General features: G+C 34.9%; 1 protein-coding gene across 4 annotated transcripts in view; it reads right to left on the bottom strand.

Moving 5' to 3' along the window:
* The window catches only part of PALLD (palladin, cytoskeletal associated protein), a 183,180-nt gene that overhangs the window by 85,950 nt on the left and 81,992 nt on the right, over positions 1-15,238 (bottom strand). The gene's annotated exons all lie outside the window — the stretch shown is intronic.

Here is a 15,238-nt window from a genome sequence, read left to right as displayed (position 1 = left end):
ATAGAAAGCAATCAGCCTTGCTTTAAATCCTTATGCAAAAATATAATCAGATATCCACAATTAACCAAGACAGGCACAAGCTGCCCTTTGAATTTATAAGTCAGATTAATTAGAAAGCAGGGAAAATAAAAGCAAAAACAGGGGAACTGACATACTAGTTGCCAAATACATTTCCACATAATAGCAGGAGAGCTTTAAGTGAAGAGGGTAAATTCCTAAATTCCTAGTATACTCTTGAAAGAGCATACAGTAGGACACTTTCCTCATTATGGAAAATGTAATTACATACTCATTATTTTCAGCAATATTACTGGCTTTTGACATGAAGGAGATGTACAAGCTGTGCTGAATTTGTCTGTATTGGTATTTTGGTTTTCAATTCAGAGTTCTTGTAGTGGGAGCTATAAGCAACCTAGCCTAGAAATTAGCAAACGTCCAATAGCGTTGATTTACAAGGACATAAAAAGTAAAAGAAAACCAAGAAAATCAGTCTTCTTAGACGGTAAAATAAAATTTGAGAAGAGCGAACGGTGCACCCTGCGTCTTTTCACAAGATAAAATCATAACATGGATTGATGGGACACATGGATACTGAAGTGCTCTCAGGCTCTGCAGACCAATAATCAAAACAACCACTGTAAGAACTTGCTTCCTTGCTAACAACATCACTGATGTGTGAGCAGGCTCCTAGTACAGCTCTCTCTGTGTTCACTGAGCAGTGTGAACAACCCATATGTCTTTGCAAGCAACCTCTTGCACAGTGACTGGTAAGCATTTGCTTTATGTCAAACGCTGGAACATTTTTCCTGTCACAAGGGAAGAGAATTCCAGCAGTTTGTCAGTAGCTGTAATTGCTCTGTGCGCTTGCTAGGTAGACCAGCACCCTGTGAAGTACCACGGGTAATATCAGACCTAACCTGATTCTGAGGCCATAAAGTCATAACTTTTGCAAATCAGTAAGTTCTTTCATGAGATATTAACTATTAAAATACTAAATGTAGTAAGCGAGCCATTAATTTAAGAACTTTTAATTCTGGAAGCATTTGAATTTGTTGCTAAAGTCCTAGCAATCAGATTAAGTCTCTAGTGCTTCATGTGTGGTCAAAGTGAAAATAAAGTATAATAGCCTGACAGTCAAGAAACTACAAGCAAGTAAGGGTTTCCTGAAATGCCTCCCTAAGGGAGCTTAAACCAGGAGACAGGGTGTTATAGTATGCTTAACTGTTAAAATGGAGCATGGAATTATCTAAAGGAAAGATGCACTAGTAACTCACACTCTGAAAATCAGTGGGAAGGAGCGCCTTTACAGTCTCTTCCTAGTTTACAGTAAGTGGCTACAATCTTTCCTAGGATGCTTTTTTCCCCTAATACAATAACAAAAAAAAGTTCCATTCAGATTCTTCTCTAAAAGGCAATGCATGAATGTTTCTCATTCTGTTTCCAAGCAGACTGATAAATATATGCAAACAAATACATGCCCACAGGGAGAAGAGTCTGGTTCAGCAAGTTAGTATAATTCACTCTGAAATGCTCGATTGTTCTGTCTAGAGCACCCAGTGATTTAATCTGCCCAGGAAAATCCTTTTTCACATTGCCACTTCAGCAAAAGAAAGCTATTGTAGAAGCATATTTAGAGTTCTATTTTTTTTTTTTCTATGTGGAAATAGTTTTAGAGCCATATCTTCAAAATGAGAAAAATCAGCTGCAGCACACAGTTCATATCAATGCACATGGGTCCACGCTGTAGCCACTCACAAATACCCAAACACAGATACCCTACAACCATTTTTATGGATGTTTAGACTAAGAGCTACTGCAAACACTACATGCAATTGTACATTTACTTTATTCAAAAAAGGTTTCCTTTTTTTTTCCCCAAAAGCAGAGCTATGAACAGAAAAACACAGATACAGAGCCATTTCCAACATCAGGCTCAAGAGCTCAGAATATTACATACTGGTGTCTGACATTAAAAGCAAAAAATCCTTTGGTGATGGAATTTTGACAGCTAACCAAAAAAACCCACCAACCACCACCACCACCACCAAAAAACAAAACAAAACAAAACAACCACCCAAACCACAAAAAACTCCAAACATTTTTGCCTGTGGACTAGGCTTTAGATAAGAAGCTGGCATCCTAATTTATCTGTTCTAGTTTACTTTTCTCTAATTCTGAAAAAAACACTCAACTGCAAATATAAGTTACAGAAAAAGAACTGTAACCATAAAATACAAATTACCTACTTGTTGGGGAATAAAATTTGCCATTTTTGCTGACTACTGTAACTATTTTACCTTGGGTTGTACTGTTTGATGCAATTTTTGCTTTACAGTCTGATACATATTTCAGCCTCACATAATTCTGTGAAGTGTCTCTACGGCTCTAAACTCATCATAATTCTATGTGAATTATTATGATGTTCATAGAAGAGAAACGGTTTCATTACATTGTAAAGAGGTTTCAATGTCTCAGACACACACAGCTAGTCTTGGCACAATCTGATGGAGACCAAAATGTAGATGAAGACAAAGAATGGAAATATTAAGTGGAACAGAAACATTTTCCATCAGTAATTTCAGGAATTTGACTTTTATTCTGTCACTTTATTATCCCTCTAGGCACCATTGCTACAGTTTCCCACCTCTCTGTTGATACAATTGTTCGTGCAATTTGACTGTCATGTAACATAAATAATATTTCTAATAAATGATTATGATTTATTTCTGCTACCTCAGAGACACAATTCATTTTTATTCTTCACCCTCAAATCAATTACTAGTTGACCAGAGAAGCTAAATTCACAGTTTCATTGCATAAATTTGGAAAAAAACCCCGTTACTGAAAGTACAAGATGCAAGATTCCCAGTAGCCCTATCACTGTACAACAGAAAGAAAGACAAGCTTATCCAGAAGAGGACCTGCATTTGGTAATTTTCGTAGTTAGGGCGTTTGTCTGGCTTTGAGTAAATAGCAGAAAAAGGGAAGGAATTTGGGGAGGGGCTACTATGATTGAAGAGACAAGAACTGAGGGGTGGAAGACAGGTGGGCAGGAAAAGGAAAAAGGACAACACAGTAAGTGGAAAAGTGCTTTACATTGGCCTGTCCCTATGGAAGTTTCTACAACTCACCAAATAAGCAAGCATTCCCTCATACTTTTCTGAAGCCTAGGGTGAAAGTCTCTAACAGAGTATAAATCAGTTGCAGGTGTTTCCTTGGAGTCTGATTTTCTAGGATATTCTTAATGTTGCTTTATCTTTTCAGTTACCAAACCTCAAGGGACTGTAAATCCTTAATGAGAAACAAAAATCAGCAACATAAAAGCATATAAATGAGATATATATTAAAGCAGATAATGAGCAGATAAACTCATGGATAAAAATCCTGGGCCAGAAATCCTTACTGTTAAACTAAAAACAATTTATACTGCACTGTCATGAAACAGAAAAATAAAACCAGCAAAACAGAAAAGCCCAAGTGTTAATTTCTTAACAATAACAATAATTTCTTCCTCTAGAGACAGTGAGCAGGAGAGCATCATTACTGGAATGGCAGGAGTTCTGAAGCCACAGCTTCACACAGAGATGTTTAAAGGTGGCATTGTTATTCAGAACCCACTGCCCACTACTTTCACCCTAGTGCCAGCGCAAGTATTTATGTAGGCATCTGCTGCATTTACTACTTTTCACCTGGCATGGCATCCTGGGCTACTCTTTATCTGATCCAAGCAAAGAAGATTCATGGAATCAGCCTGGCAGAGGGAAAACCAGAACAGAGTGATGGCAGCTTTGACTTACGCTTGTTAAAAGTGCACGCAGGAGATTCCAGCCCAAACTAATCCTCTCACATCTTTTTCTACTGGTATGTTGAAAGCAGGCCAAAGCAGAAGAGGCCTCCTGGAATGCGTATCACTAACATTATCTATTACTGAGAATCCATTAAAAAAAACTATGAAAGAAAAAGCAATATAAGCTACAGAAGACTGGAAATATTTCAGACGCCCATCCATCTAAGAAAACTATGTTTGCTACAGCAAGTTTAAAATACCTCCTTCACTTGCTATGACTATGACTTGCTCTGAAACAATTCTTAGCATTAAAATTTGTTTGGAAGATCAAAGCTGTACAGTACGCAGTAAAAACATTCCTCAAACAGAATCTTTTTTTCTAAGGTTTCCATGGAGTATTTGTGGGTCATTTGGTTATTGCAACCACCCACTAAAAACAGTAACCCAAAGTGTGTATTTAATTAGTCTAGGAACAACTACTGTCTTCCTCCTTCCCAGAGCACATTTGCAGTGATGTGGATTTAACCTGCCTTGCTTCGGCAGGCTGTCTCTAACTGAGCTCAACACACTAGTTTTAAAGAGTCAGATTCATTCTACCTGAAACATCATCTTGTATTTTGGTAAAACTAGAGCGTATCAAACGCAGTTTGAATTTAGAGCTATAGATTTCTTTGTTTCATTTAAGAATAGTCACATATAAAAATGACCTTGCAAAGTCATACTGCCAACACATACTTGCAAGGGCATACTGCCAAGAAACTTAAATTGTAAATGCACTATCACAATTTTACATTTTCTGTGCTGCATTAGCAGCCTTATTTTGTCATAAATAATGCTTATCTACATATATAAGTTGACTTACATACAAAGTTGACTCCAGTTCCAGCAAGCTTAGATTAGATACCTAAAATCTGACTTCTAACAGATTGTGTGAACTGTGTGAAGAATGACTTCTAAATGACCATGTGAAATGAGCCTGACCCATGAAACTCATACTCTACCCCACTGGAGAGATAGTGTGTTCTTTAGGTTTGCTGCTGACAGACAATGATGTAGAGAAGGTAATTGTAGACATAGTTCTTGGTAATCAAAGCAAAGAGAGAAAGGCCCAGTCTTAGTAAGTTTGAATCTGTAAAGAATTAGAAGCACACAACATCCTAATACCCTTGGAGTAGCAATACGCTGTATCTATCCCATCAATAAACATGGGCCTAGCTTGAGGGATGCATCTTCACCACAACTTCAAATAAGGAAAAACCAAGAGCAACAGCCAAAAAAACCTTAACAAATCTAAAATCAATGCAGTAGTATTTTCCAGGTAACCACCAGAAAATCAATAGTGATCTCACATTTAGCACACCTTATGCCCAGCGCAATGACTATCATACACAATGTCTAAGTTGGAGAGATTGAGGTTTCCCCTCGAGTACTGGAAAATATTTTTAAGTAAAGGAATCGTCAAAAAGGATTATCATACACACACACTCGTACACTACTACCCAATATCATAACCACAGACCTAATAAAATTACATTTTAGATTATTTTTATTCATAGAGGGAGGGATCTGATAAACCCTATTTTTTCCACATTCTGTAAGATGTGTGTAACACCACTGCTCCAAGGACTGGTAAGGAGTATAGCTGGATTTTACTCCAAGCAGCACAAGACTAAGGCATCTTTTGGGAGCTTAGAATTAAGAGAAATTTACAATAGTTTGCAAACATGCATAAGACATGAAATTATTAGTATCTGAAAAACACATTCTCCTTACTTTCACATTAATATATACAGCTTATTTCAAAGGGTCTTGCATAAGTCTATACCCTTCCAAAAACCAAAAAGAAAATAAAAATTATTATTTACTTGTATCAAACAAGAACAAAATCCATTGGAATTTCTGGCTAAAATAACCTACAATATTACTGGGTTTTAAAATCTCTTTCCAAGAATCTCCATAGACATAGGGTATTAAGCAGACTCCAGTAAAGCCAAAGAAAATCATAGTCAAGTCATTGCAAATTAAAATGGGGGTCTGAAGGTTTATGGGTTTGATATTTGTAAAGTTTAACATTGTTTACTAAAACAAAATTTACAAACATACCTTTGTCTTTTATATTTCTTTGTCTTCATTTATATCAGATGTTTTATGTTTATAATACTTCTTTCTCATTTTAGAGAGAATATTTATCTCATTCACTTTTCCTGAAGTTTAAGTGAATAACCTTCCTTCTAACCACAAATGAAAGTTATAAAATACTTGGGCTAAAAACCAAGTGCTTTCTGACAGCTTCTGAGAAATCCTTTTACAATATCTAGAAAGAGATTCTAATTTATGTAATATACTTAGGTGGTGTATAGAAATAACTAGAACTAGTTACAGTGTTTAAAAGTATATGGACTCCCAGACAAATAAGAGCAAATGGGTACAGAGGAACTCACAGAATTTGTGCTTATTCTCAACAAGGTCGACAACCGACAGCCAGTATCCAAAGCTGACAGAGTTACTGTCTGAAATCTGGACTCCTAAAAATGTTATTCTGTCCTTAAATAACGCTGTACTGCATTTTCCGTTGGCAAAAAGTTGATATGGTTTCCCAGTGTTTTTTCTGAAACATTCCATGGGTGAGTAAACATGAAATATACAAGTGGTATGCAACAAATTAAGTATAAACAGCTATTTCCTATCCTTAATATTTCCTTTAGTTACATTTATGTTGTCCAAAGCCCCAGTCACTGATTTCACAATGTTTTCACTAATATTATATATTAACCTCTTACAGAACATCATTATCCACAGCACTGTTTCTAAATGTTTCAGTCCAAGTATTGCCTGATCAGGCTTGGCAATCCAGTGCTTCACTGTGAGTATAAAAAGGGCTTTAGATGTGGCTTCAGCAGAGGTTCTTACCGTGTACATGCCTTTTCAGAAGAATTAATCTCTCAAAACTGTTATTTTTGTCCCCATTCTTGTTCTTCATAAAAGAAATACTATACCAAGATTTATTAGATGGGTAAATATTTTCAAAGTTTTTACATTTATGCCATTACTGAAACCAGTATTAATTGCATAGTTGTAGTAAAAGAACATAAAGAAACACATTTATGTACCTCATATTTTACCAGAAAATTTGGGTTTTCTTCAGCTATAAAATCTTATGAATTGCTGAATTAATATTTTCAATATTTTTACAGAAAAAACTAAAGGTTGATTTGTGAAATCGCCATTTGTTCTAGTAACTTGAAAGCTTGCAAATTATTCTGAAATGTTCTTATCTCATTTTGGAAACAATGCTATCATTTATTTAATAGCTTAAATAGATGTCTATTGTTAGAAATATCATTTCAGTGAGCTACAATCTTTCTTTCTCCCAACTTTAATAACATTATACTTTTCTTAAATAAGGGTTAACCTTGCCTTGCCTTGCTGGTTCTCTGGAAGAAATCAGAGAGGCTTGTTTAGAAAAGGATTTGACATGTATGCTCTGTCCTGGTCAGAACTGGCAGAACAAACCTCATATAAAAAGCCAGCTACATCAAAGCCTTGTAAGCTCATCCACTTGTATATTTAGCTTGCTTTAAAAACCAAACCAAACCCCTTTTCTTTGTCCTTTGGATACTTTTGGTGAACTATACTTTATGTCCCATAGCATTTCTTGCAGATTGTTCAGCTGGTTACCAGGCAAAACATCTATGTGTCTGTATTTTCTCTAAGTTCCAGTGCTCATATTCAAAAGCATGTATGAAATCCAAAGTTTCAAGCATTTTGAGTTTCAGTTTGACAAATTTATGGAAAGCAACTACATACCCTAAACAAAGATGACTGAATTCCACAATTTTGTGTCAGTAACTTTCTAGTGATAACTCACTTTTCCTTCTGGCACTAGAACAACACGTAGTAAAGTCTATTTACAGACTCCTTCAATGTTTTCTTTTTAATACCTTCAGAGAATTGGGAGGTATATTTAAAATATCTCTTTACCAGTCAGCACAGAGGATTACCCTGTTTTGGGTAACTTCTATCCCTGACTCAGGTTAAACAGAAACACTTTTCTGAAAGTCACAAATGATTTTTTTTTTCCTTAAATAATCTTGTCATTTGTATGTTGATAACTTGGCAGAAATTAATGTGTATCAAGGATGAAACAATTGTCCTATAATGGTCTTACATTTCTTCACAACAGTCTTCTCTCCACAGAGAGAAGCAGGGAGTCTTAAATGAGGTGTTAATAGCCCCACTGTAAGAGGATTCTGATAAAAAATGGAATACACTGCCAGACACTGCTTACAACTGTTATTGTCCTTATTCTCGGAATCATGTGACAATAGTATTTAGCACTTCATGATATGATGAAGTTATAAAATGTGTTTGGGGAACATAAAATTCCCAAATTCGTATCTGTAGCCTTCTGCAATAAAATACAGTACTGCAACTAGGGTCAATTATGAAGCTCTGTGAAAATTCCAGTGACAGAAAAACTCAAATTCTCTTGTGCCTCTTGTCTTTCTACTACAAGGGACAAGTATTCACAAAGGAAAAATAAACAGAACAGAGCAAAATACAGCCATCAGCATCAGAACTGCAGTCCTGTCCCAGGGACCTTCTCATATGTACCATGCTGTCTTTAATTAAGTTAGCAATTCTTTGTCTTTCATTTACACAAACACATATTAAGGAAAAAAAAAAAACAAAACAAAAGAAAAAGCCCAACAAAATATTTACCTATACTACAACAACAGCCAGACTGGACATCTGTAATTCTGGACATATATAAAGTTTTATTTTTTGCTCCCACCCCCCAAATGTATTGTTTAGAGTCAGGTGTTGTGTATACAGGACATACAGTCCTCTGCTGTGGCATGTCATCAAATTCTCCCATAACTTTAATGAAGCAAGGAGGAGGCTCATTACATAATCCCAATGGCCGTGGATGCTGAAAGGATGCTTCTGCACATTTACTCATATTTCTAGGGTGTTTGCTGATAACCAGTGTTTTAGTGGAAGCTGAAGGCAGACAGCTCTGCCTTCAGGGGCTAACTTGGCAACTTCACTCAGACAAGAATTAACTAGATAACAAAGTCTGGAAATATCACTAAAGTCCATTTTAGAGTGTGTTGAGAGTTAAGTAAACACGATTAGCAAAGGAACCAAAAGGGCAATTGTGAATTTCTATTTCTGACAGAAAACACTGCTTATCTTACATTACTTTAGGGAGGAAGAGTTAATTCCCAGTGAGGATTATAACAGTAAACAAAAGTTGAAGTGTATCCAAAACTCAAAATTCTAAGCAATTTCAGCCACTGAATAACATCTAAGCCAATATGACAATTACTACGCTAAGTATTTAAAATACTAGAGACATTAATTTAAAAAAGACAGAATGAAGTGCTTCAGAGGACTTCTCACTTCTGTATAATCTCCAATGACAATTTTAACCTGTAAGAAGTTATGAAAATTTATCAATTTTTAAAATGTAATTAATGTGCATGTTGGAGCAATTAGTTTTCAGAAAATAAAACCAGACCTTTACAGTAATGTCTCCCATTTTAAATATTTTGAATATTTAATTTAATTTTAAAAAGCATATTTCTCAAAAGTGACACAACAGAAAATATTACTAGTGAATTCTGAAAGCTGTAAAACAAAGATGCCTCCATTCTCTAGGTAAAATCAGAAGTAAACTGCTGCAATAAAGCTGTTGTCACTTGCGACTGCTTGATGTTTCCCTCTGTATTAAAAGGTCATTTTCTCAAAGGAAGGGTGCTATGTCGCAGACATTAAACCTTCCCTAAACTACAACAGCAGCAATCCATTCCATTATGCTTTACCTTTTGGAATGTGCTGTTGCTGCTTCAACTTATTCACCCTATCAGGGAGAATACACTGCTACTGAACCACAAAATTGCATTCTTTGAGGAGATCACCACTTGCATACCTACTGCTAGTCTTAAAACCTGAAGAAACCATCTGGAGAGATACACAGTTTGCTTACACAATTCCTATCATAGAAGCATCCAAGTACTCTGAATGTAGGTTCTCTTTAGACTCTATAGGCTTTAGGCTTAGTTAAGCTTACTTCCCTCATTCTCTTCCAAATTTAAAAAAAAAAAAAAAAAATAAAATCGCACTGTACTTGCCAGCACAAATAAAAAACAAACAAATCCTTAGTTTAAGAAATCAGTTACAGAGGGAAATTAAAAAGGAAACAGGTACAGATAGGAAAGATGAAAAAATGCCAAAGGACTTGCACAATGCATTTACTGGCAAGGCACTTTATGAAAGTCCAGGAGATAAACTTCAATAAATTGCCATAAGATCAATACGTGTTAATGTTTGGCACATATGCTGCACACACATAACACTATAGAAGAGCATTTACTTCCAGGTTCTTTGTCAGTCTCGAACACCAACAGAATAAGCAGAAAATTATATAATGTAAAAGTATCCTTCTGCAATCAGCGAGAAATTTTAATTATTATCCCATATACCACTTGCAGGTTCAGATATGTTTCTAATATTTTTCTACTTTATTTAGATATATTTAAAACTAGGACCAAGGTTTAGCATGTTCACATCTGCCACATTCACAAATTAACATAAGCTTAATATTTGCGTGGCAGGTCCTTGGGTGAAACAGCTGGTTTATAAATAAGAAAATATCTCCTCTGGGAACTGATGAAGTAGCAACTGCAGGTATATTTTGTGTGTGTACATTGAGGTCATATCCATTTCTGCATGCAGTGGAGAGGAAGTTCTGCTTTTACCAAAATCTTAATTACTATATGTCAGTTCCAAGAAGGCAGTAGAGTTTATAGGTGCTATCTGATGGTTTTCATATTAGGAAGCTGTAACAGATTATAAGCAATTCCACAGCTACACATACAGTTTTTTTAAGATGGTCTCCCAATGGTTTCACAGGCATGCGTGAAAAATGTAATACTAAGACATAGAGAAGTTATAAAATTGCACAAACTGAGAACTTGCACAAACTGAGAATATCAGAACAACAAATCAGAGCATGATTATGGAAGAACACCATAGGTGAGATTAATAAAGAAACATAATAGATTTTTCTCTAAAATAGGTAAGAAAGTTAATTATTCAATCTCTAAACATACTGTTAACACAGTCATTTCTAGAAAACTAAATACAGGGCCTTGTAATGTCAGTTCTATTAAAGTAAACCAGTAAAAACATTTAATATTACAAAGAACTTTCCAGTTCTGTAAAGTAATTTTCCATAGTGTCTTTAATGAAACCTCTTTAATCATAATTTTCACATTAAAAATTTAGGCTTCTATTCTGCCTTTCTCACTCATTGAGAACTTAAGCAATTTGATCTGCATTTTATACATCTGTCAGGATCATGCAAGTATTTAATTCCTCCATGGAAGAAAATGAATGCAACTACTCAACAAAACTCACAGAAAAGGAATTTTTACAGTAACTCTGATATTACTGTATTTGAAACTGAAAATACGAGTTTTTCTTCTGTCTCTGCTAAGAACCCTTTGAGACCTCATGAAGACATGATAATGCAATAAATGTAAAACAGTCCTTATCCTGAATTGGTGAAGCTTATGCTAACAGTGGTTCATCTGAATCATCTGAATTGTAAAGACTTTCCATCAGAATGCAAGAGAGAGAGAGAGAGAGAGAGGGGTGAGAGCATGTATGAATGAGAAAGCATGAGCAACAGCAAGTGAGGGAAAAGGAATGAAGGAAAAGCTACTTCAAGCTCCAGTTACTTTTCTTCTGTTACAATTATTTTAACAAAAGCTTTCGGAAAAGGGAAATTTTGGGAAAGTCTTTCCTTTAATTGCACTTTTCAAATCCAAGAAAGAGAAATTTTCCCTCTGAATTGTTATTACAATCTTCCATTTGCATTTTTCACTACAGAAATATATCAACAACTGCAACAGGATTTGAGTAAACTACCACTTGTACTAAATTGACTTTAATGAAATTAATAAGAGTGAGAAATAGAAAATGTTTGTAAATTTTCAATACTACTGCTGTGAAAATGGTGATAATTGCAATCATTGTGAACACCATCATAAAATTTTAACCGAGTAAGCTTCTTCACTCAGTCTAAAATCCTTCTGGTTTTTTTTTAATATAGTTCCTATCCTTCAATTATTTTATTGATTTGGAAAATTCTGGGATACAGGCATAAGACATATAACAAAAAATGTTAAATATGTTTTAATGCTATTCTACCCATTTTCCTAAATAGATTTTTCACTACCACCATCATTCTCTGGATGTCAAATCAGCTTATCATGGAATGATATTTATCAACTGTATAAAACAGACAAAAATACAGATGTCCCATAGAGAACTGGGGATTAAAAAGTCAACAAATCAAAGGTTATTTTAATTGTACTTCTATTTGCAAACATGTTTTTCTCATCTGACTACTTTTATTTTCCTTATTGCATTTCTTATTATTTCCTAGGTTGTAAACTTATAGACAATCTTCAGATTTCTGAGGAGTCTTGACAGCTAGTGAAAACCCCCAATAAATTTATTGAAAACTATTTTCTGACATACAAGTGCAGCTGCCAGTTGTTGAAAACACTTTGTTCAAAACACAACATTTAATTAAATTCACATACCACACTAGTTATCTAACTGCAATTAAAAAAAACAAAAAAAAAAAACAAAAACAGGCAAAGCAAAAAAGCAGCTTAGGTATAAAATACTCGAACTGAACAATCCTATGTCTGTTACGTACAGGATTTACCATAGAGGGGTGAGAAGGTGAGATAGGAGGACAGCAAGCAAAGTCTTGATTGACAAACTCTTGCACTTGAGTAAAACGTGAAAAAACACACTCTACATACATTTCTTTAAAAGTTTACAGAAACAGAAAGAAGATACAAGCAGAAAGATTACAATGGTCAGTTACAGGGGGAGGGAGAAGGAAAGAGAGAAGGAGGGAAAAAAGAAAATTGGCAACTGTGACTTTCAAATATATGCAGGAGGACATGAAAAGTGTTTTCAAGGATAAGTCCAAAAAATCCAGATGAATTCCAGAATCAGGATAATGGAGATAAGATAAAAAAATTTCAAAGAACATGCAAGAAACTAATATTTTGACGGTATAAAGGTATGTGTAGTATATCACAAAATGGGTAATAGAGACACATAGAATTCCACTTGTATTAAATTGATGCTTCACATTCTTGAAAACTAAAGATATTTTATACATATTACATAAAGTGCATATTACCAAACACCACAAAGATCTGCTTTAATAAGTCTGTGATCAGAAATAACTATTAGTCGAAAGAAACAAAAACAGTGCCTTTGAGAGGTTATAAGAGGGTTGCCAAGATCTTCTGGAAGCAAAATTCTCAGTGTTTACTAGGTGTCCAATTCCATTACTTTCATATATGCTAACTATTTTTCTCACTAAACACACTACAGAGTTTGGCAAAGATACCTAAAGGCCTGACACAGGATAACAGGAAGGAATTCTAGAACCTTCCAGATATCAACCAAGTTAGGTTTTCATGAGTATTTTTTTTAAGACAAACACTACATATATACTACATATTATCAAGTCTCCCAAAAAATAAGAGGGTGATTATATTTCTAGCAAACAACTGTTCTACTTGACACTAAGGCCAACCCTTCATTATCCCTTGGAGACATTTTCTACACCAGTAGAACTGTTGTGTGTAAATAAAACTAGCCTTTAGCTATGGGGTCTTTTCTGCCCTCCCTACCACTATTTTGAAACCAAATACTGAACTTTGCCTCTGCAGTCAAATTCTAGACCTGTGCTTCCAATTCGGTATTCCTTCTAGGATATAAACAAGGCCTCTGAAAGTCACAGTCACTGTCTCTTACATGGTTTTGTCAGTGTTCTAGAAAATACCAATTTGTTTCCTCAGCAGATATCTACTCAAGCAACACAGCTCCCTCCACTGGATAAGGCTTTTCTGTTCTTACCTCCACAAAACCTCTGAGAGAACAATAAGGCTTCTTACGCAAGAATAAGGCTGACAGAGCAGTACTTGAAGCACTTGCTCAGTTCTTAGGTCTTCTCTGATATGTTTAATTACCTCTGTTGATTCTGTTTATGACAAAAAAAATAGCATATGGAAATTCTGCAGCTATGTTTCATAGCATGCACATTGAACCAGACAAAAGCCAATGCCACTGAGTTCCAGTCTCTCATTTCCACCACCAGAAAACATTTCTTAATGTGAGGCAAAAAATTTAAACACAATTTAAATATAAGTTAATATAAGTAAATGTATCAGATAATGGCAGATATACCTGAGAATAAGGATAAAAACTTGAAATGACCTACAAGAAAAACTTAGTAGTACAATAACAGATAGAACAAGCATGGAAACCATCTGACAATTCCATCACTTTAATTAAAAAAAAAAAAAAAATCTGGCAAAATCAGAAAAATAATAAAATCAAGTAGCTATATAACGATATGAGTTTTTGACTAAACTTCATGAGCTAGCATCCTGACCAGCAAATCTTACTCAAAGTTGGTTTCACACTTCTGCGGAGCTTTTTTTAAAGCATGGGCATGACCAACTGCAGGCAGATGAGTAGGACTAATTGCAGGTAGTTTCTCTGATAAGGTGAATTCCAAGAACAAGTTTATTAAAGAGTAGGCACTGGAAGTTTGAGGGTAGCCAGCCAACCTTAGGTCCTTTTTAACAAGTTTAGCTTGTGTTCAGATAGTTTAGCTTCTTCTTTGGCTAGATATTAAAAAGCATGCAGTAAATTAGCTATTCAGAAGTTATCCTTGCTAAAAAACATCCTCAAATTACCTTATTTAAAAAAAAAATATATTTCTTGTAGGAAAGAATAATAAAGCAATTACTAATCAGTCCTCATATTGTTGAAGATTTCAAGCCAAAGTAATGTAGCTTTGAAATCCCACTCAAACATAATAACTATTTAACCCAACTACCATTCACGTAATTATGCTTGCCTATCATAGAGAACTGTTGTGTCCATAATACTTTGAAGTTCATGTTATCAAAAGAAACTTTATATTTATCTATCCAGACTATACTAAACACATTTTCCAAAGAAAATTAGGATTGGCAGAACAAGCTTTGGCCAGTACCTCCCTCTGTCTCATAAACTGATATTGGTTGATCTTTTACTTCAATTTGTTGACTAATTGAACATCATAAAAAATACTGTCAAAAGCTGCACTTTTGGGGACAAGCAGATTTTCTAAAATAATTATTGTATTTTTGATGTCATATCTCAGTTGAGTAAGAATTTCCAGTCTGTCATTTTGGATTAGAATACTAAGTGCTGTATGCAGAAGCGTTTTTTTTTTAATTTCTCAACAGACCTGGGTGCCAAAGGAAACGACAGTGCAATCTTCTGTTGTATTAGTTAAAATTAGTTAAAATACAACTCAATACAAATCAGATGGGACCTTTCTCTAGGAAGTCACTC

This window comes from Hirundo rustica, chromosome 5, assembly GCF_015227805.2.
Source record: "Hirundo rustica isolate bHirRus1 chromosome 5, bHirRus1.pri.v3, whole genome shotgun sequence".
NCBI lineage: Eukaryota > Metazoa > Chordata > Aves > Passeriformes > Hirundinidae > Hirundo > Hirundo rustica.
The sequence above is the reverse complement of the archived record's forward strand: the minus strand, read 5'-3'. Positions and strand labels throughout refer to the sequence as shown.